Raw genomic sequence first — 20,880 nt, forward strand, 5'->3', positions numbered from 1 at the left:
TTACAGCCAACGTAGGAAAAAGGGATGATATGCAATAGGAAATGAGACTTCCTTATTTTTGTACGGACCACCTAAAGCATTACGTTGACGAGGAGTTCAATCTAAAGGTTATAAAAGCATTAGGTAGTTTCTCACTATCATGTAGTGTTAGGATATATTATATTTTGGCTATGATCCTTAAATGCAAATGTGCAGTTTTAGAGTTGTTACTTACATTGGAATCAGATGATAAACGGGCATTTAAGGTTACACCGACCTTCATAATGCCCATCAAGCTTTAGGATGAATTCAGTCACATTTTACGCAGATAAACTAATAGACCAAAGTTAGTATTTCTGTTTGACCTGAATTTAGATCATTTCTGTTCACACTATATGGCATAAAGTATATGGATACCAGACCAACACACCCATGATGGAGCTTTCCCACACTGTTGCTACACTGGAAGCACACGATTGTATAGTATAGCTGTGACATTAAGATTTTCCTTAACTGGAACTAATGGCACTTTTCCACCGCACGGTACGGCTCGACTCCGCTCACTTTTTGGGGGATTTCCACTGTGGATAGTACCTGGTATGTGGTACTTTTTGTAGTACCACCTCGGTCGAGGTTGAAAGCGAGCCGATATTAAATGCGAGGGAGTAGGGAATTCATCTTAACGACTGGTTCTGTATTGTGCCTGGATAAATGTGTGTCATTCAATACGTACTTCGCGTACGGTAATATTCTACTGATCGATTTTTACGTCTCGCTTGTTACCGATTTCCAAACAGGCGTTTATCGAAGTCGCTCCTGTCGAGGCTGAATCTAACCTGGTCATCTCGAGCGCTACGTGGGTTCTAGAACGACGTTATTTTACATCCTTAATAGGGTCCGTGTTCAGTGAGAAGGGAAGGCGTTTGGAATACGGCCTGGCCGTGTATTTGTACACGGCTTCGATGATGCAACGTTATTCCTGCGTGAAGACGAGTGGAAGATGGCTTCCACGTTGAGGAGTGCAGTGCAGTGGAAAAGCAAGCAAAGCGAGCTGAGTCGAGTCGAGTCGTGCAGTGGAAAAGTGGCTTAAGAGGCCCAAACCTGTTCTAGCATCTTGTTTGGTGTGATCTAGAGTGTCCTGCACAGAGCCCGGACCTCAACCCCACTGAACAACTATGGGATGAACTGGAACACAGAATTTGTGCCAGGCCTAATCACCCAACATCAATGCCTGACCTGACTTGTGGCTGAATGGACAGAAATCCCCACAGCCGTGCTCCAACTTCTAGAGGAAAGTCTTCCCAGAAGAGTCGGGGGGTATAATAACAGCAAAAACTCCATATTAACACCCGTGGTTTTGGAGTGGGATGTTCAAAAAGCACATATGGGTATGATGGTCAGGTGTCAACATACTTTACAGTGTATGTCTTTTACACAGTATAGTGGTGCTGCTGACAAGTATACTTCAATGTCATCATTGTAGAAGTAAAAGCTACAGTAGCGTTATGTTGGACAAAGAAGTGCATGGATATAATAGGTGAACATTAGAGGGCCTAAAAATAGTTCATCTTCAGTAAGCGTTCTAACCTGGTCAGGGTTGCACAGTCAATCCTGGTAACACTGGGCAGAAGGGATGCCAGTCCATCCATCCATCCATCACAGAGCACCATTCACACAGACAGTCACACCTAGGGGCGATTTAGTGTATCCAATCCACCTCCTTGCGTGTTTTCGGATAGTCGGTGACACCTGTTAAACCTTAAGGAAACCCAAGGGAACACCGGGAGAACAAACTCAAAACTCAGCAGACAGTAACCGAGTTCAGAATCAAACCGGGAACCCTGGAGCTGTGAGGTAACAATGCTACCCACTCTGCCACCAATGCTTGGGCAAATATAATAGGGTTGGACTGAGGGTTGGACTCCTGATCGGAATTTCGTGAGTTCAAATCCCAGCACTACCAACTGTTGGGCCCTTGAGCAAGGCCCTTAACCCTCGACTGCTCAGTTGTTGTTTTAAACGAGATAAAATGTAAGTCGCTCTGGATAAGGCCGTCTGTCAAATGGCATAAAAAAAAAATGTCAAATAATAACTCTAATACGTTATTCTGCCATGTAAATATAACCATAGCTATAATAAAGGGAAGACTGGAAGTAGCAGGTAGACAAATTTCTGTATAAACACTCCTCTGACAAAGTTTTTAATTCCATCCAAAACAAACGCTGGATGTTTTGTTCATATGGCCCCCGCTCTGAGTGTGTGGAGTGTGTGTACAGAGGAAAGTTCGCTACTTGACCAGTTAAACAAACAAATCAGTCAAATCCATTTTCCTTCAGCCCACAGAGAGAAAGGCTCGGTTAAAGAGCACTATTGTGCTTTTCAGAATTGTATTATTTAGACAGCGGATATAATTAGCTGAGGTTTACATGCTGCCCGAACTCCGATGACAGCAGCAGCTCAGACGTGTTAAGACACTTTGAAGCTTTTTGGACTTTCTAGTTTGCTTTTAGAATTCCATGCCAACAGGCTCAACCGACTACAATACCCTTCTCTATGTACTTGTCCACTAGGTTGCAAATCTTCTTCTGCCTCCTTCAAGTTTGCCCTTCACCCCTTTCCTCTTTAGTTAATGACTCTACCATTCTGCTTGGCTTCCCGCAAAATCTGCACAAAGCCCATGAACTAGCGTACCAAATATCCGAGAGAGACTGTGCCAAAAGAGAAGGCAGTTGCCTTGATGCCTTGCTGTATATTCTGTGTACTAATCCATTTTAAAAAGCAGTACCCACAAAGGGTCACGTAACCAATGGCTTTGAAGGCAGCGATGATTACAAACACCAACATACCAACAGTGAGCAGAAATTCGATGGGATCAGTTTAGTCGATTCCAAGAGTTGCTAACCAAGGGGTAGGATACTGACATTACGACATCACAACCAACAACCAGCTAGGGGTATGCTCGGGTATTGTTTGAGGCGCCGGTATTCAATTACTGAAATCACTTTCTTTTTTTCCACATGTCCACATGGCGCTAATCAGTCCACATCTGGCTGTAATTGGACGGAGAGCAGCACCGTCATGGACCGCAACTTATAGGTGTACATACAGTTCGGCTTCACGTGATTGACGATAGGACTGGGAATCGCAGACAGCTTCCATCAACGATTTGGATGATCGAGATGTCCGTCGGAAAATCCGTTTTGTTGTGCCTCATAATACGTTTCCATGACCGCCTATTTTATATCCTATACGAACCTTAATAACCTGCTGCCTCGACTTCGGAGCAGAGCGGCAAGACATCTTTCTCGACGCGCCTTAGCTTCCCTCGTCTGTGCTGCCAAACTGATAAAGCCGTAAACGTCTTCGCTCGCAAAAGACGGACCGGGGGTTTGATTTAAGGAAATAAAAATCAGCGTATTGTTCATCAGGGTGACGGCGTTATCGAAGAATTCAATAAGTACTGTATCTGACGTTCAGCACAAAGCACACGTTTATATCATTTGATTTCAGTTTTATAATGAACTCGTTCGGTTTATTTACAGTCCCGGCGAATGTTCTGCAAGCGTTGCTAAGCTTGTTAACGGGTAATTAGCATATGAGAGTACCCATCATGTCGTTATGGTAATCAACTAGTTCTCCTGCATGGATCTGCTGGCCCTGGCTTCGATATCGTTCAATAAAAGTCGCGGGATTCAGGCCGATCATGACATCTTACAGGGAACCTCCACCACCCCGCGTGACAAAACCCATCATCAGGTCCCACACTCTTTCCTCTCCTTCGTCTTCGTTCCTCATCTATAAGCGGACTGGGGGAAAGAAAAAAAAAACCTGCACTGAGTAAACGTTTCCACCGAGGTCTAAGCGATGTTCCGTCGTGCTATTTTTCTTTTTTCTCCATTCAGACCTTCAGCTCAGTGTTCGCCGAGGAGCGCTCGTGAAGCTCGGCGTGATCTAGCTGGGAAGCACGATCGTGGTGAGACGATGCTTTGGCCCAGCGTGTGACAAGGCTTCAAATCTGCCTCGTGACCTCGGTTCTAGCACGCTAAGAAATCCAAGTTACCGTCAGTAAGAAACGCACGCAGGACGAAACCCGAAGAACAAAGGAGTAGGTATTTCCTTTGTGATGATGAAATCTGCCTTCTGCTCCATATTGGAATAATTAGCTGACTTGCATAGATGCTCCAGCGGGTCATTATTTAGCAGTGGACCATGTGCAGTTTGTGAGACACACATTCCTCGAGCCGAGCGTTGATTATGAGCCGTGCAAAAAAAAAAAAAGGTTTGAAGAGATACCGAGATTTCTGGAGACATTTTTCCTAAAGTCTATGAAACTGACCCGTGCTGATGGAGAACCTCATGCTGCTCGTGTGACGATCCGTTCAAACACACATGGAAATGTTTCCCCCCGAACTGAGCTTATAGCAATAAGGATGTTTAATAAATCTTGTAATATCTTTTATGTGGACTAATGGAGCGAAACCACCATCGTCTGGGTCACAGACAATAAGCCTGATGCATTATTTGAACATTTCTAATGAATGACTTCCACAGACATGCGTATTAACGTCCATTACTCATGCTTCAGTGGTGCATACTTCCCAAAAGTACGAGTCCTGCATAGACTTGGATTTTTTTTTTTTTTTTAGTCGTAGTGATGTGACGAAACCGAAGGTTCCGTGAGCGACGGCGTTAGACGTCGAGTTTTAGAGATTTCTCTAGGTCTTTATGCTTTTCTTTTCCATCTCCTTTAACCTAACGACTGCAGCGTCTATCGTTCAATACTACAAAATCTGGCCTTAATTCTAGAACCGACTGTGTGAGAACGCGTGTTCTCCAGGTCAGATTACACGGTGAAGATCTTCTTACGATAGACTCGCGATTAACAGAAAGGCGTTACGGGAACAGAAAACAGGCTCGCATAAACAAAAACAAGACCTCTGGATAACAGTAGCGGTCTCATGTCTGGATGTTAGCAATGGAAAGCTTTAAGAGATGAAGAGGAGGAGTTTGAAGGAATTTATGGCCGGGGAAAAGAGGACGACATGAATGCCAGTTCTTTATGTGTTCTTTATGTAATAACGATGCAGGAAGCTGTAATTCATCTGCTTTTTCTTCCTTCAGATCTTTTCTGTCTCTCTCTCATCTACTGTCTGTCTGCTCTGCTTTGTCTCCATCTCCCTCTTCTACTCCGTTTCTGTCTGTCTCTCTTCTACTCTGTTTCTGTCTGTCTCTCTGCTCTGCCTCCGTCTCTCCCTTCTACTCTGTTTCTGTCTGTCTCTCTGCTCTGCCTCCGTCTCCCTCTTCTACTCCGTTTCTGTCTGTCTCTCTGCTCTGCTTTGTCTCTGTCTCTCTTCTACTATGTTTCTGTCTGTCTCTCTTCTACTCTCTTTGTGTCTGTCTCTCTGCTTTGTCTCCGTCTCTCTCTTCTACTCTGTTTTTGTCTGTCTCTCTGCTCTGCTTTGTCTCCATCTCTCTCTTCTACTCTGTTTTTGTCTGTCTCTCTGCTCTGCTTTGTCTCCATCTCTCTCTTCTTCTCTGTTTTTGTCTGTCTCTCCCCTCAGGTTTTGTCTCCGTCTCCCTCTTTCTCTCTGTTTTTGCAAGTCCTTCTCCTCCACTTCATCCCTGTCTCTCTCTTCTACTCTGATTCTGTCCGTCTCTCTCCTCGGATTGGTCTCTGTCTCCCTTTTCTTCGGTTTCAGTCGGTCTCTCTCCTCAGCTTTTGTCTCTGTCTCCCTCTTTCACTCTGTTTTTGCAAGTCCTTCTCCTCAACCTTGTCCCTGTCTCTCACATCTAATTTGTTTCCATCTGTCTCTCTCCTCGGCTTTGTCTCCATCTGTCTCTCTCCTCGGCTTTGTCTTCATCTGTCTCTCCTCGGCTTTGTCTCCATCTGTCTCTCCTCGGCTTTGTCTCCGTCTCTCTCTTCTACTCTGTTTCTGTCTGTCTCTCCCTTCTAATCTGTTTCTGTCGGTCTCCCTCCTCTGCCTCATTTGTCTCTCTCTCTCTCTCTCTTCTACTTTTGTCTCCATCTGTCGCTCTCGTTGGCTTTGTCTCTGTCTCTCTCTTTTACTCCATTTCTGTCTGTCTCTCTCTCCTCTATTTTGAGGCGTATCTGTCTGTCTCCATCCTCTGCTTTGTCTCTGCCTCTCTCTGTCCACGGCTGTGTCTCTGGAGTTCTCTCTAATCTACTTCATCTGTAACTCTTCCTTTAGCAACGTCTCTGTATGTCCCTGTCCTCGGCTCTGTCCGAGTGTCTCTCCCTTTTCCCCGACTTGAGCTAAAGCACCCCTGATGTCTCATTGTGCTCATCTTTTTTTTTCCTGTCATAGTGTAATTAATTACTGAAAGTGTTAAAAGCCGTAGCTTTGAAAGCGAACTTTGGGCGTTTTCTCACTTGGCCTGGATGCACGAGTCTGCATCCAGGACAGATTATATATAATTCTTTCAGATATGTGGATTCATTACACAATCCAACAGTTACATCCCTTTGTCGTTCATATTGTTTAATGAATTGTTATATATTAAAGAAACTTCAAAGAGCATGTTTCATCTGTAGAGCGAGTTTAACCAATCACGTCACGGGATGGCTGGCCTTGCGAGTAGATCGCTTCGACTTCTCAACGCTTTGAATTCATATAGCAACTATGGTCACTGTTACATTTACCCATGCAGAGGTCATACTTGAGTTCACTTGAAGGTCGCCAAAAGGTCACACATCACCGTGACCATTCACCGTTTGTGGAGTTTTATTATGAGAGTGGTCTTTTAGAAACCGAGGATTAAAAAACAAACGATGGACGGTGGAATGGCTTTCTTTAGATGTGAGTGATACGCACTCGCTGTCCAACTGGGTCCGATCAAAGAGACGGACGTTGCCGTTCGGTCCGTTAGGAAATAAAGGACGTTTCGCGACCAAGGCAAACAGAGAGAAAACATAACTCTCACGGAAGAATGCGTTTTGGAGTAAAAGACGAGAGATGCGTCTGCCCTGAGCTTACCTCGTCCACGCCAGTCACTGTCCAGCTAGAAGTCATCGCCTCGAGTCATAAAATCATAGATGTATTTTTACAGGCTGGAACGCCTCCATTCTGTCTTGTTCTAGATGCTATCTACGTTTGGGTGAGACATTTATTTTCCCGCATGTCCCCATGGTATGTTTTTATAACGATGTGTGTATTTACACTGTCCTGACTCTTTCCTCCAGTAGTTCTGTCATATCTTTCTTTAAAAGAAGCTTTTTTCTTCTTCTTTTATAAAAAAAAAAAAAAAAAAAAAAAAAAAAAAAAAATCCCTGCTATATCTCTCTATGCACTGGAGAGAATGTGTGTTTAGAAAAATCTGGCTTTCGTATCCATTTCAGGCAGCCAGATCAGGCCGTGCCAGGGCACACGCAGCGTTCCACAAGAGCGCTAAGAACGGCAGAAAAACATCGCAAATCAGAGGCCCCAAACCACTCGCGCATAATGATCAAATGTAAAAGAGCGGAGGGGAGGAAGGCAGACGCAGACCTCAGAGTCCGTGTTTCTCCGTCTAATATTTCTAAAGCGAAAGTTAAATAAATTCTTCGGCCGAGCGGAGTGGAACAGCGTCAGCGGTGCAGATGGCGGTGATGGCAGCTGCTGCAGGAATGCGGTTTGGCTCGGAGAGAGAGACGAGAGCGCAGAGGTAGCAGCCTCCTCACACGTTCATGACTCACATGGACACATTATGTAGTAGTCTGCATCCGTGCACTGTCTACATGCACGCGTGTGCGTCTCCGTGCTTCTGCACCATCGATATTTGTTGTACCATCGATACTGTTGATCATTTTTGCCGTGTGTTCCAACTTTCTACATACAATCTATGGGTAAGACGGTTAAGAAGGCAGAGTGCAACAACACTGGAATGATTTTTTGAACCAGCCAACAATTCCCAGCCGTGTACACAGAGCCACACCCCTACAATATATTGGTACAGCTGCGTTTTTGCCAGCGCAAGCAGTAAACTCCTGTCTCTACTGGTGTTAGCATTTTAGCATGTCCTGGGATGTTGACCTGTTGAAGAGAAGTTACTTCATGAATTCAGCTTGTACTGGTTTTATGAGAATGGCCAGAAGCGCCTTTGCTGTCCTGTTTTGCTTTGTAATGCGCACGTGTCAGCTAGTTAGTTTTATTACATTAGAACTCCTGAGCAGCTAGCAATGCGAACTTGCTAAGACCGATACTGACAGCTGAAAACCTCATGAGAGCACATACTGAGAATGCTCAAGACTGTCTTCGCTTTGCTGTCCTGTTTTGTCTTTCTCTCTAGGGGCGGCTGTGGATCGGGTGGTAGAGCGGGTCGTCCACTGATCGTAGGGTCGGCGGTTCGATTCCCGGCCCACGTGACTCCACATACCGAAGTGTCCTTGGGTAAGACACTGAACCCTAAAGTTGCTCCTGATGGCAAGTTAGCGCCTTGCGTGGCAGCTCTGCCACCATTGGTGTGTGAGTGAGTGTGTGTGTGCGAATGGGCGAATGAGACACAGTGTAAAGCGCTTTGTAGAACCGCTCAGGTTAAAAACAAAAGCGCTGTATAAGAGCTTACCGTTCTTTATAAGCTGTATAATAAACACGCTGTTGCCACTCTACTTAAACGAATATCATTTCTAGAAGAATCGACTATCGCACCTTTCGACGGACTCCAGAAAACCAAACAGCTCTGCTATTTGCTGGTTTCATGTCCGTCCCCAAACTAAAGCGAAACACTGATAATGAAAATAAATATTCCAATAGTAAAACTGGGACGTGAATCTGGATGGACGACGAGAAGAATTTAATCGGGACTTATATCCCTGGACACACTAAGGTTTCTATGTGTTTAGACTAAATAGGGTTTAAATCAAGACAGCTCGCGCGGGCCGGTGCGCTCATGCTCTGTTTCAGCATGCTCTGTTTGAATATTTATAACCCACATACACAAAGTTTTTGTGCAGCATTTTCACTTGGAATGCGCAGTGTCTCATCAAGGCTTGGCAGGACGTGTAGCGCAAAGCCTGGCAGGCAGGAGCTTCAGCCAGTGTGGACTTGGCAGACAATGCCCTCTATAATACTGCCGTAAATCCGAACACCTGCGGACACACTCGACTCGTAGGCAATACTATACCTACACCTACATGTTCATTCATTTCCCTGTGCGTGTTTACGTTTTAAAAGGTCTGAATTCAACCTGAGCTGCTCTAACTACGGAAGGTCTTTCTCTTTAACGGGGTCGTATTTTAGAACATCAGCACACGGGAGGAGTCCAGAGCAAAGAATCACAATCTTATTTTATTTTATTATCTTATTCGGGGGGCTCTGTCTGGCAGTCGGACGTTGTTCCGACTTCTTATCGGGACTCGCGCGCTCGACCAGAGAGCAAAAGTATTTTCTCTGGAGGCGAGTCAGACCGAAGCTTTTACGGTTCTCCCACTGTTTCTCCTGGAGTGCATGATGGAGTGCATGATGGATCGCCTGAAGTAATTGAATCAATGCTGAATACATCTTCATATGCATTAAACTGCAAAACACAACTCCTGCTTCTTATCTTTTATCCGAAGCAATAAAAAGATCATAAAAGCGCATGGGACGTGTCTGGGAACGGCGTAATGACAGTTAAATATGGCCGTACCGATCATCTTGTACTCGTGCACTCTGTCCCATCAGCCTAACGGCTAAAAGGTCCAATGAGGTCTCCTGTGTAATACCTGGCTTACCCTCGTTTAATTTTCCACTGCTCTTTCCTAGAATTCTTTACAAATAATTGTACCCAGTGGCAACATATAAGAGGAAAAGCAGCGGTCCTAGAACAGATCCTTATGGAACACCAAGCCTCACTCTTCAGATATTTTCAGATGCTACAGATTTATAGCTCTGAGAATATCTGTTTATTTGGATTTCACCTATTCCAGCTGCTCGTAGCCCGTGACGGCATGCTGATCAGGATCAGGCCTGGAGCATGAGATAACGCTCTTAGTTTAGACGGTCCGGACCAAACTGCAAACTTTCCTACATCCGATTCAATTCGTTATTTCGGATTATGAAAACCCGACGGCGTTTAACTCAGGGTTTTTACATAAACAGGCGTTTCGTACGCGCCGTACTATGACACGTAAAGGTTTTACGGGGATTTCCAGCGTCTTCGTGATGTCTTCGTATCGAATCGCAAAAGTAACGTACATCTACGACGAGGAATGAACGCTTAGTTAGCGTGACCAGCAATTAGAGGTACTGGAGACGCAGCTTTCGGAGCTAATTCTCGTCTCGTCCGAGTTGCCAGGTTTTCTATAATTACATCTAGATTCAATACGATCCCAGCATGGAAACGAGGAGATTCGATACAGTTACAAAATGTTGTCCAAGAGGCGATTTCTGTCTTCACATGGTAAAAACCCTGCAGAAACCTTCCGCCATAAATATTCTGACAACCCTGGCATGTTGATGGTTTTTTTTAAATGTGTACGGTAATGCAGAACGACCGCAACGCTACGCTCTACAACAAGACGGTAAAAGTCATGTAAACATTCCTGGTGGAAAAGAGCTTTATTATCGAGGAATGGTGCTGTGTGTTGTGAAATCACGGGCACAGGCAGGAAAAGCACCGGACATGTTCATTTAACTTTTTACATATTTGTTTACCAAATCCTACACACGTTTATTTGTGTACCTAATTAAGTTGTATTGCAGATGTTTTCTCTTCGGTTCTTCTGTGGTATTGCTCTAAAGAACCTTTTCGAACATCTTTACTTCGAGGAGTGCTTTGATGGTACGCTGTAGTCAGGAGGTCAAAGGGAATAATTTGATTATTTGATTATGAAGTGTTATAGAAATGGTACAGTGAGAACTGGAAGGATTGGTACCTGGTGCACCTATACGGAGACTAGCAGTTTAGTAGGGGACGACTCGGCCATAATCGAGTGCCTTTGCAACCTGGACAAAAGAGTCATTGACAAAACATTTGGCCATGAGCCGTGGTGCCTTCTCCGCTTGTTAAACGAGAGAAGAAAAATAAAAGATTGGAATCGATTCCCCCACCCCACGTACACGCAAGGCGAATGAAACGAATTTAGCATTGGACAGTTTCAGTTAGCAAAACAGGCAGCAGATCTTTATTTTGAATACGTCTGTTCATAATTTTAACAAATCGCGGCTTGAAAAACAGACTGTAAAACGTGTGGGGAGTCATAATAAAGTGATGAGCGGTAGAAGATGTACATCTTGATTTAATCCGAGTGTCTCATTTGGTTGACTTTTGATGGCATTTGATAATATTCTCACGCTGTGACAGATTACTGATAAATGCCACTGATGTTGTATTGTAGTTAGTGAACTGTTATATCATTTCGCCTAGTTTAGAATTCAGGCCGATTTTAAAATGTTATAATAAATAGTTTCATTTAATATATTTTTTAAAAATACATTTAAAAATAATCGTTAGCTGCAGCCCTAAATAAACATGTAGAACTTGAAGCGAATGGCGGTGACGGGGTGTTGAGGGAAATTTAACCTTGCTGTGACCTTGACCGGATCAATTCCAAAATCGAATAAATTCATTTACTGGTCACAATGAGAATTTGATATAAATCTTGAGCTATCACGCTAATGAGAATCTCGGAAAGACAGACAGATAGATGGATGGATGGATGGATAGACTGATGGACAACCCAAAAACAAAAGTCTCTACCACTCATCGATGGAGGCATAAAAATATTCTGGAAGCCATGGATTGAAACAGCTGTGGATCAGGTGGTAGAGCGGGTTGTCCACTAATCGTAGGGTTGGCGGTTTGATTCCACGTGACTCCACATACCAAAGTGTCCTTGGGCAAGACGCTGAACCCAAATTGCTCCTGATGGCAAGCTAGCGCCTTGTATGACACCATTGGTGTGTGAGAGTGTGTGAGTGTGAATGGGTGAATGAGAATCAGTGTAAAGTGCTTTGTAGAACTGCTAAGTTTAAAAAAAGCGCTATATAAGTGCAGACCATTTACCAAAACAAATTACCAAACCAAAAAAAAAGAAGGTCCAAAGCAGCTTAGACTCAAAGAAAAATCTCAGACACTTCAATGCCAGCTTGAAGGCGCTTGTGCGTAGGACAGCAGTGTTTCCGCTTGTTGTTTGCATTATCACTGAGTTTTCTTAAACCATTACATGCAATTTACATTTATTTATAGAACGATATCCTACTGATACGACTTGTCTGCCAGGCAACCGTGAATAAAAATCCAACATTGAGGACGCGTGATCTTTTGCCCCAGGCTCCCAGGCTACAGATTTATCTGTCGTCAGGCGTTAACACCACCGGCAGTAATATATGTCAAACACAATCCAAGGCAGAGTACTCAGTACTGAATGAATAGCGTGCGGCCCTGTGTTACCTCTCCTCCGTTTGGGTTCTCCATGCCAGCCACCCTTCATAGTACAGCTTTTGTTTCTGAACTTTTAAGACTTCCTGCCTGGGCATGGACCCAAGAACCTCCCCACCTGGAGGCACAGCTCATACCTGTCAGGTGCAGGATCTCGCACTGACGATGTGATCCCTCCGTTATTTGACTTTGTTGTGATGTGCCAAACTGTTCACATTCCAGGAGGTGTGATCTCGCACATGCAGTCATTATGCATCAGATCATCTCTGGAAGATGCAATACCCGGCACTGACATGTGAAACAGTCTTGATATGAAAATCTTTAAACCTGTGAGCTTTTATGTATCTTGGAATCTTTAATGTTCATGCCATATTTAACACTCTACGAGTCCTATGGTCATTTTATGTTCTAAGATCTGGCCCAGCTTGGACTCATGAACCTCAACACGTTAATTATTTAAACAAGCCACATTATTTCCTCAATGCTCTGCATGTGCCTGCTGACATTTAAATATAATTCAATTTAAATAATAATAATAATAATAATAATAATAATAATAATAATAATGACTGCACTGGATCTTTACTTTCATAGATAGTATTTTAGACCCCTACTTTTGGTGCTCATGCAGTGTCGTATAACATTTTGGTACTTTTCATGACGATCGGTGAAGAAGGTATCCAGGCAGAGCGATTAAGCAGAGAAATAGCACTTATATTAGGTAAGGTGAAATAAAGAGTTTAAGTAATCAAGTGCGTACTGCTTCCTCTGAAAAAGTAACGTCCTCTTTTGATAACACGCTGTCGTTATTAAATTTCAAAAAGTCCATCCCGAGACATCACCGTTAAGTCTGCGCTTGAAGTGAGGAAAATATCATTTTGACTTTGTATTTTCACTGTGACAGGGTTTCAGGAGGATGCAACGATACACAGTGTTTGATTTGATACAAAGTTGTCGCAATACAATTTTTGTGTAGTTCTACTGACTGACACAAAAAATTTTATGTTGGATGCGTGGACGTTACCACTCATTTACTGTAAATGTCACAAGCTCTCGAAGTCGAAGCTCTCCTAAAAACTCAGACCTTGAGGACTTGGGGGAATCTTTCAGCTCCTGTTTGCTGTAACAGTGCCTAATATGGGCTGCCTATGGGCTGTGTGACTAGACGTATCTACTGTGCAGACTCTGGCTTCAATGCTCTCTACTGCACAGACACTAGCTCCAATTTACACCTACTACACAGACTCCATCAAATATGGCGACTTTCAGTTCACCCAAATTTACGTCAATTCGTGTACAATTTAAGCTTCAATGGGAGTCAAATTTAAGCTTCAATGGGAGTCAAATTCATGATTCAATGGGAGTCAAATTTATGACTCAATGGGAGTCAAATTCATGATTCAATGAGAGTCAAATTTAAGTTTCAATGGGAGTCAAATTTAGGCTTCAATGGGAGACAAATTCATGATTCAAAGGGAGTCAAATTTAAGCTTCAATGGGAGTCAAAATTATGCTTCAATGGGAGCCAAATTTATGCTTCAATGGGAGTCAAATTTAAGCTTCGATGGGAGTCAAATTTAAGCTTCGATGGGAGTCAAATTTAAGCTTCAATGGGAGTCAAATTTAAGCTTCAATGGGAGTCAAATTTAAGCTTCAATGGGAGTCAAATTTATGCTCCAACGGGAGTCAAATTTAAGCTTTAATGGGAGTCAAATTTAGGTTAACCTAACAGCATGAGACACTTTATACTGTATATGCAAGTTTTTTGTAAACCCCTGTAGCCTCTACTGATTTGAGATAAAGAGAAACTAAGTTTTCCAGAAGAGGGAATGTGGGCTTGATTAAGTTTAAATTTCTATTACATCTCATGGATTGAATCGAGAGCCTCATCTTCAATAATACAATATCACACGGCATGTTGTTACACCCATAAAAAAACCCACTTCGAGCACTAACATCAGAGCGGGAACGATCAAAGAATTATAACTGGATTACGCCCAACCAAATTAGTAACACTCGTTGCTGGCGTTAAACCAGAAAATTAAGATTGATCCGGTACAAAACCAAAGCCTTCAACTGAAAGTGAAGCTGACCGTTTCATTCATTACATCATGTTACTTAGCATTTTAAGTTTTGGGTGTAAACACCATCAAAACCTTATAGTTGTTTATATGACACTGGATTGTTTTACAGTTTGTTGTAGTTTGCATCATAATTAGAGCCACATGTATAGTGAAAACACATACCACATTTTCCAGGTTCCTCAGAAACTCTCTACATACAGATATGAATAAAACACATGCTTTAAATCTCACAAAGAACTAGCATGCTAAATTGTATTTCTAAAATCTATGAACACAATGCTTGGGAAAATATTTTAAAGTGGAGCTATACTGTAAAGTAAAGAGCTTGGGTAAACAATGACTTCTTAATCTTTAATGTTACCTACTTAGATTTTGTTCATCACTGTGTGCACTCCTGGCATGAAGAAGGGGCGTGTCTATGCCCAATATGGGCTGTGTGACTGGACGTATGTATTGTGCAGACTCTGGCCTCAATGCTCTCTATTGCACAGACACTCGCTCCAATTTACACCTACTGCGCAGAGTCCGTCAAAGATGGCGACTTTCAGTTCACCCAAATTTACGTCAATTCAAGCAAAATTCAGGCTTCAATGGGAGTCCAATTTAGGCTACAATTGGAGTCCAATTTAGGCTTCAATGGGAGTCCAATTTAGGCTTCACTGGAGGCCAATTTAAGATTCAATGGGAGTCCAATTTAGGCTTCAATGGGAGTCCAATTTAGGCTTCAATGGGAGTCAAATTTAGGCTTCAATGGGAGTCCAATTTAGGCTTCAATGGGAGTCCAATTTAGGCTTCAATGGGAGTCCAATTTAGGCTTCAATGGGAGTCCAATTTAGGCTTCAATGGGAGTCCAATTTAGGCTTCAAATGGGAGTCCAATTTAGGCTTCAATGGGAGTCCAATTTAGGCTTCAATGGGAATCCAATTTAGGCTTCAATGGGAGTCTAATTTAAGCTTCAATGGGAGTCAAATTTATGCTTCAATGGGAGTCCAATTTATGTTTCAGTGGGAGTCAAATTAAAGCTTCAGTGGGAGTCAAGTTTAAGCATCAATGGGAGTCAAATTTAAGCTTCAATGGGAGTCAAATTAAAGCTTCAGTGGGAGTCAAGTTTAAGCATCAATGGGAGTCAAATTAAAGCTTCAGTGGGAGTCAAATTAAAGCTTCAGTGGGAGTCAAGTTTAAGCATCAATGGGAGTCAAATTTAAGCTTCAATGGGAGTCAAATTTAAGCTTCAATGGGAGTCAAATTTAAGTTTCAGTGGGAGTCAAATTAAAGCTTCAGTGGGAGTCAAATTAAAGCTTCAGTGGGAGTCAAGTTTAAGCTTCAATGGGAGTCAAATTTAAACTTTTGTAAGCTTTTGAACCTCAGAGAATAGAAACAAAACAAAAAGGGTATATCAACTCTTTGACATATTATTAATGTGTCAGCAAAAGCCCTAATTTCTTGATACTGGTGTGAATTCATGTCTTGTCACCTCTTTGTGATTATCATCATAAGCACACATGTTTAATGTTAGGTTAATCGTGATAAACAAATTGTCTCTTAAAGCTGGAATAATATACATCACTGTTACAGCTCTTATACACTGTGCTTTTCACCTACAGCTAAGCAAAAGTTCTTTACTTCACTAAAAAAATGTAAAGAAATAAAAAAGCAGATGCAATAGACATTGATAAGGTTAGAATGCTTGCGATGGTTTCAAATCGCTGCTGTCATCTTATGTCTTGTAACAGTGGCGTGCGGTACGTGGTGACAAGCCCATGTAAAATAAATACATTTACTAAAGAGGAGAGACTTTCTAGAGTGTTGTGTTTTTCTACCAACCTGTATGTGATCACGCTCCATTCACAAAATGGCGTCCCAGCTGTCCAAGACGCACTGGAGTACAGAAGAGATGCTGGCTCTTATTTTAACTCCGTTTGGGGAGAACCAAACTTCCCACAGCAATCTGAAATCACAATTCCTAATCACAAATATCAAAAAGCAACATTTAAAAAAAAATTATTTCATGATTTGGGAAGTGTTTCATATCCGGGGAAGGGTCACTGATACAGGCGCTACGAGACAACATACGACAATTAGCAGCAGTCAAATATCTTTACAATCACAGAGGAGCGCCTGTAAAATAAGATCGCATGTACGTTTGTAAAGATACACAGAAATAGAGATGTACAGAATCTGTATTGTATATTCAGTTCACAGCCGGACATATCATTTAATTAGCCGGCCAATCACTGATCACGATTCTTCCCAACAACCAATCCCTGACCACCGTTTTTTTGTCGCCTCACACATTTCGTGTTTCGTTTTAAACTATCTTCTTGGCGATATTTACAGTAAAAATGCAATTATTCCAACTGTAACCTTTCCTTTGGGTCTATTTATTTGTTTTGTCTACATTTTTAATAGAAAGTACAGCTTTTTAAAAATACATAAATAGTTTGTTTGTGGAGCCGTGACCCAAGTCGACTTCTTTCTGCGAGAAATGTTATCTATTCTAATAAAACTCTCTTCTATTTTATTCAAAGTGTCTTTTCAGTATCCTTCTTCCTCAGGTAAAAGGCTTTGATATGCAAATGACCATGCAAATGACCATGCAAATTAGTTTAAGACATCATCTGGTGACTGCTAGACACTTTTTGAGCGCAGTTTCTAACCAAATTTAATGAATGTTGGCTTAATGGAGACGTTTCTGAAGCAGGAACATGAGCACAATGAATATAAGCGTAGTCAAAAATAATAATTAATAACTGACCAGTTTATTTCCAGCTCTGATTATGCTAATGTGCGTTAACTAGTTAGCGTGGATGCTAATCCAGTTTGTCAGACTAGCTTAAAGCGACATTTGGATAAACTATTTCGCTGTAAATGAAAGGTTTCGTCATCTAGACATGTTTTTAGAAACAGTATGAAAGACTGACAGAATAAAATACTAATAATAACCATTTTAATCAACTTACTTATCAAGTCATGTTCGGCGTTTTTTTCTGACAAGGGAACAGCTAGCTAATGGCGTTTCGTTCATGAACGAGTCGACTCCCCGAGATCGGTTCTTTGAATCCTTTCTTTTGGGTGAACAGTGGGAATCGACTCACAGTTCTGAAGAGTCTTTTTGGTGATCGAACAGCGGAGAAATAACGGTCGAGATTTAAAAATACTCTGTAGATCCATATGAAATGTTTAATACTGCAGTAAGAAATGTGGATATTTATTAGACCAAAAGCGTTAAAAAAAATTTAATAAAGGAAAAGTTAAAGCTGACTGAAACATCTATACTCATATTTATGTCCAATTTAAAGTAAATATTTATGTAAAGTAAAGCTAGAATGCATTTTAAACACAGATAAAGTGTCACAATGACCTACTGTATGTGCAGGTTTCAGAAAAATAACATAAAGATTAATAAATCCTACAAAAACTTGGCCACCTAGAAACCACGACTAGCGCTATGGCTATAACGACACGTATTATATTGACGTATAATAATTAAAACATCTCAAAAATCTTGTTATTTTTCCATTCATTAATAATTCATTATAACTTATGTGGACATTTCAGTCCCCCAGTTCGTCTGCTATCCGTCCTAATCAGTACCCGAGATTAGAATTAGCGCCTCCCAAATCGTATTACGTTGAAACGAGTATCCCAGAGATACCCGGATGGTCTACTGTTTCCGATAGATTTGCGAAGTGTGGCTCCGCGAACACTTTTTCCCAAAACAATATTACCCACAACTCCTTGCGCGAGGGACGGAGGAGGACTCTTGTGGCGAGTTGCTTTGCCGAATTCAACCTGCGATCGCACACGGCGGTCGAGTGTGACGTCGGTGACGCGTGTCTTCCGTATTTAAGCACTAAATATTAATATCATTCAAAATAAATCGAGGTAATAGTAAATGAAATGATATAGTATACATTATGTAAGGAATAATCGTTGAAGAAGAGCCGAAATGCCACGAGGAGTTTGTTTACAGTGACTTTCGCAACCTCACGCGTCAGTATGTCCCAGTACTTGTGTACTTTAGCAACATTACAGTGTCCTTAATGTTCACGTTTTTTGTGTATTTGCGAACTTTTGGCTAAAAACTCAACCCCGTTATTCATTTAAGAGCAAATTGCAGCCTGTCAGAAAAGAAACCTAGTAAAAATTAGATATTGAAATTATTTTGTTTTTATTAAATCATGTTTTCTTGGATTCATGGTTGAAAAATGAGTTACAAGGACACCACAATCATGGAAACACCCAACAAATAAATACTGTATGCACTATAAACACTGGGTATAATGTTATGCTCTATAAGAGTATTAGTAATCACATACACTATGGATACAGCAGATAGAGATTGGTTCACATATTCGCATATAAAATGTCCATATTTAAACAAACACTTTCATTCAGTCATGCTAAATTGACATATCATGTACAATAACGCTATCAGGCTTCTGTTTGACCACAATAACAGGTATCACTATGGCTACCGGACCCATCCAGCTGCCTGACGCGATCATCATCCGGTATAGAAAGCATACGAGGACGGCGTATGAGCATACGTTTGAGCAAACATCCCCATCGACCCTTTCCAGAATTCACAACGTACCGTAACGGAAAATAGAGAACTCACAGAGGCTTGGAAATGCATTCCTGCACGGGTCAGCTTGAACAAGAATGCTTTAGCTGTGAGAAAACGTGAGCGAGTTACATTCACGAAGTTGTATAATGATTTAATCTAAAGCATAACTTCATAATTAGTTTGGGACGTTCGAAAATATACAACAGTATATCAAATTATATGTGGAAAATAAATAAATAAATTCTGGAAATATTTTAGATCCACGGTAATGTGAAATAACAGTAGATTCAGTGAAAAGTTTGTATACATTATAAATTATATGGAGAATTGAGCCAACATCCTGAATTAAAACTGGGTCGCACTAACAAGGATTCAATTAAACAGGACAGCGGAAGACTATGCTCATAAGTTTAATTTTTATTCAAGTAGCTAAACAGATAAACCTTCAACTATAGGATTATTTTTGGTTTGTCCACCAAAACTCTTCGTTATTCACCACATAGTGCCCATTTTTGCTATTAGAGTATATAAAGAGCGCTCGTGAAATCCCACAATGCCGTGTTTATTGTTAGTATCCAATTATATAAAGTGGGTACCCACAATGCACTTCACTTTGTTTTGTAGCACACTATTATGGAGCAGTATTTCAGCTACAGGGAATGACCGTGTGCCATGATGGATTTGTTGGTCTAAACAATTACACTGCAGCAACAGTACTCATGAGATTATTCATTATTTACCGTATACTCGCCTTTTAAATAGAAACGTACTCTATTGATCTGCAAGAGTTAAAGGGATGGTTCACCCCAAAATGAAAACTGTCTCATCATTTACTCACCCTCACGTCGTTCCAAACCTGCACGCGTTTCTTTCTTCTCAGGAACTCGAAAGAAGACATTTCGAAGAGTATTGGCAACCGAACAGTTTCGGTTCTCACTTTTTTTTTTTATGTTCTTTTATGTTCAACAGAAGAAAGAAAGTCACAAAGTTTTGGAACGACACGACGGGGAGTAAATCATGACAGAATTATCTCTTCTCTTTTTTTTTGGGGGGGGGGGGTGAAGTATAATACTTTAAAAGTATTCATAACTGAAATTATACTAAATGAATATATAAATATGAAGTATGTACAGCATGTAAATACACGTAAATTACATTATAATTCGTGCTGATGTGAGTTTATTATAACGGGAAGTGATGTCAGAGTGCATTAACACATCGTTCCACTAAAAATATCGAACCGTATTTCATTATAAAGCATTTGTGAGTATAAAAACAACTCATACCCATTATTTTTGTGGTTTTGTTGTTGTTGTTGTTGTTGTTGTTGTTTTTGGGGTTTTTTTAGATATTATACAGTAGATTTAGCGTGAAATCACTCCTGATCAATGACTGACTGTACACCGATAGATAAAGTTTTAATCTCAAATAAACACATGTATATGCCACAATGAAATATTATATAGATCAGAATGATTTCTTTTGATATGGTGGGCTTCATGGAGGTGAGAAGCTTTGATTTAATCCTAAATAAAGCCAAGAACACTAATAAACAGGACATGCTAAAGGCTCACAGGAGGGCAAACCTTTCTGATATCCTCCAGCTGTCACTACAGTCGTGTCAGTTGCTACTGATAGAGTTAAATCTCAGGAAAAGGAATCGCAATATATTACGCAAAATTTACACATAAAATACTAAAACATGATGAACTTCTGCTCAAAACCTGTCTGAAAACTATGAAAAAGTCAAATTCAGCTCGTTCTGCACGGCTGTTTCGGGTAAAGACGTGCAGACACTAACTATTTTTCCTTCTTCACTCTATTGTTTGCGGTATTTTATTTTATTTTATTTTATTTTATTTATTTATTTTATTTATTTTACATGCATGG

General features: G+C 41.2%; 1 long non-coding RNA gene across 3 annotated transcripts in view; it reads right to left on the reverse strand.

Annotated features, from left to right (window-relative positions):
• Positions 1-18,023, reverse strand: part of LOC108274366 (uncharacterized) — a 43,575-nt gene extending 25,552 nt beyond the window's left edge. The window contains exons 1-2 of one of the 3 annotated variants that reach the window (XR_006983494.2): positions 17,381-18,019; positions 16,245-16,368 (exon numbers count right to left, since the gene is read on the reverse strand). This is a non-coding gene — a long non-coding RNA (uncharacterized LOC108274366). Of the gene's footprint in view, positions 1-16,244; positions 16,369-17,380 lie in introns of all 3 variants that reach the window. The other 2 variants (XR_008397713.1, XR_008397712.1) reach the window with 2 other exon arrangements.
• Positions 18,024-20,880: the final 2,857 nt, after the last annotated feature.

Source organism: Ictalurus punctatus, chromosome 13, assembly GCF_001660625.3.
Source record: "Ictalurus punctatus breed USDA103 chromosome 13, Coco_2.0, whole genome shotgun sequence".
NCBI lineage: Eukaryota > Metazoa > Chordata > Actinopteri > Siluriformes > Ictaluridae > Ictalurus > Ictalurus punctatus.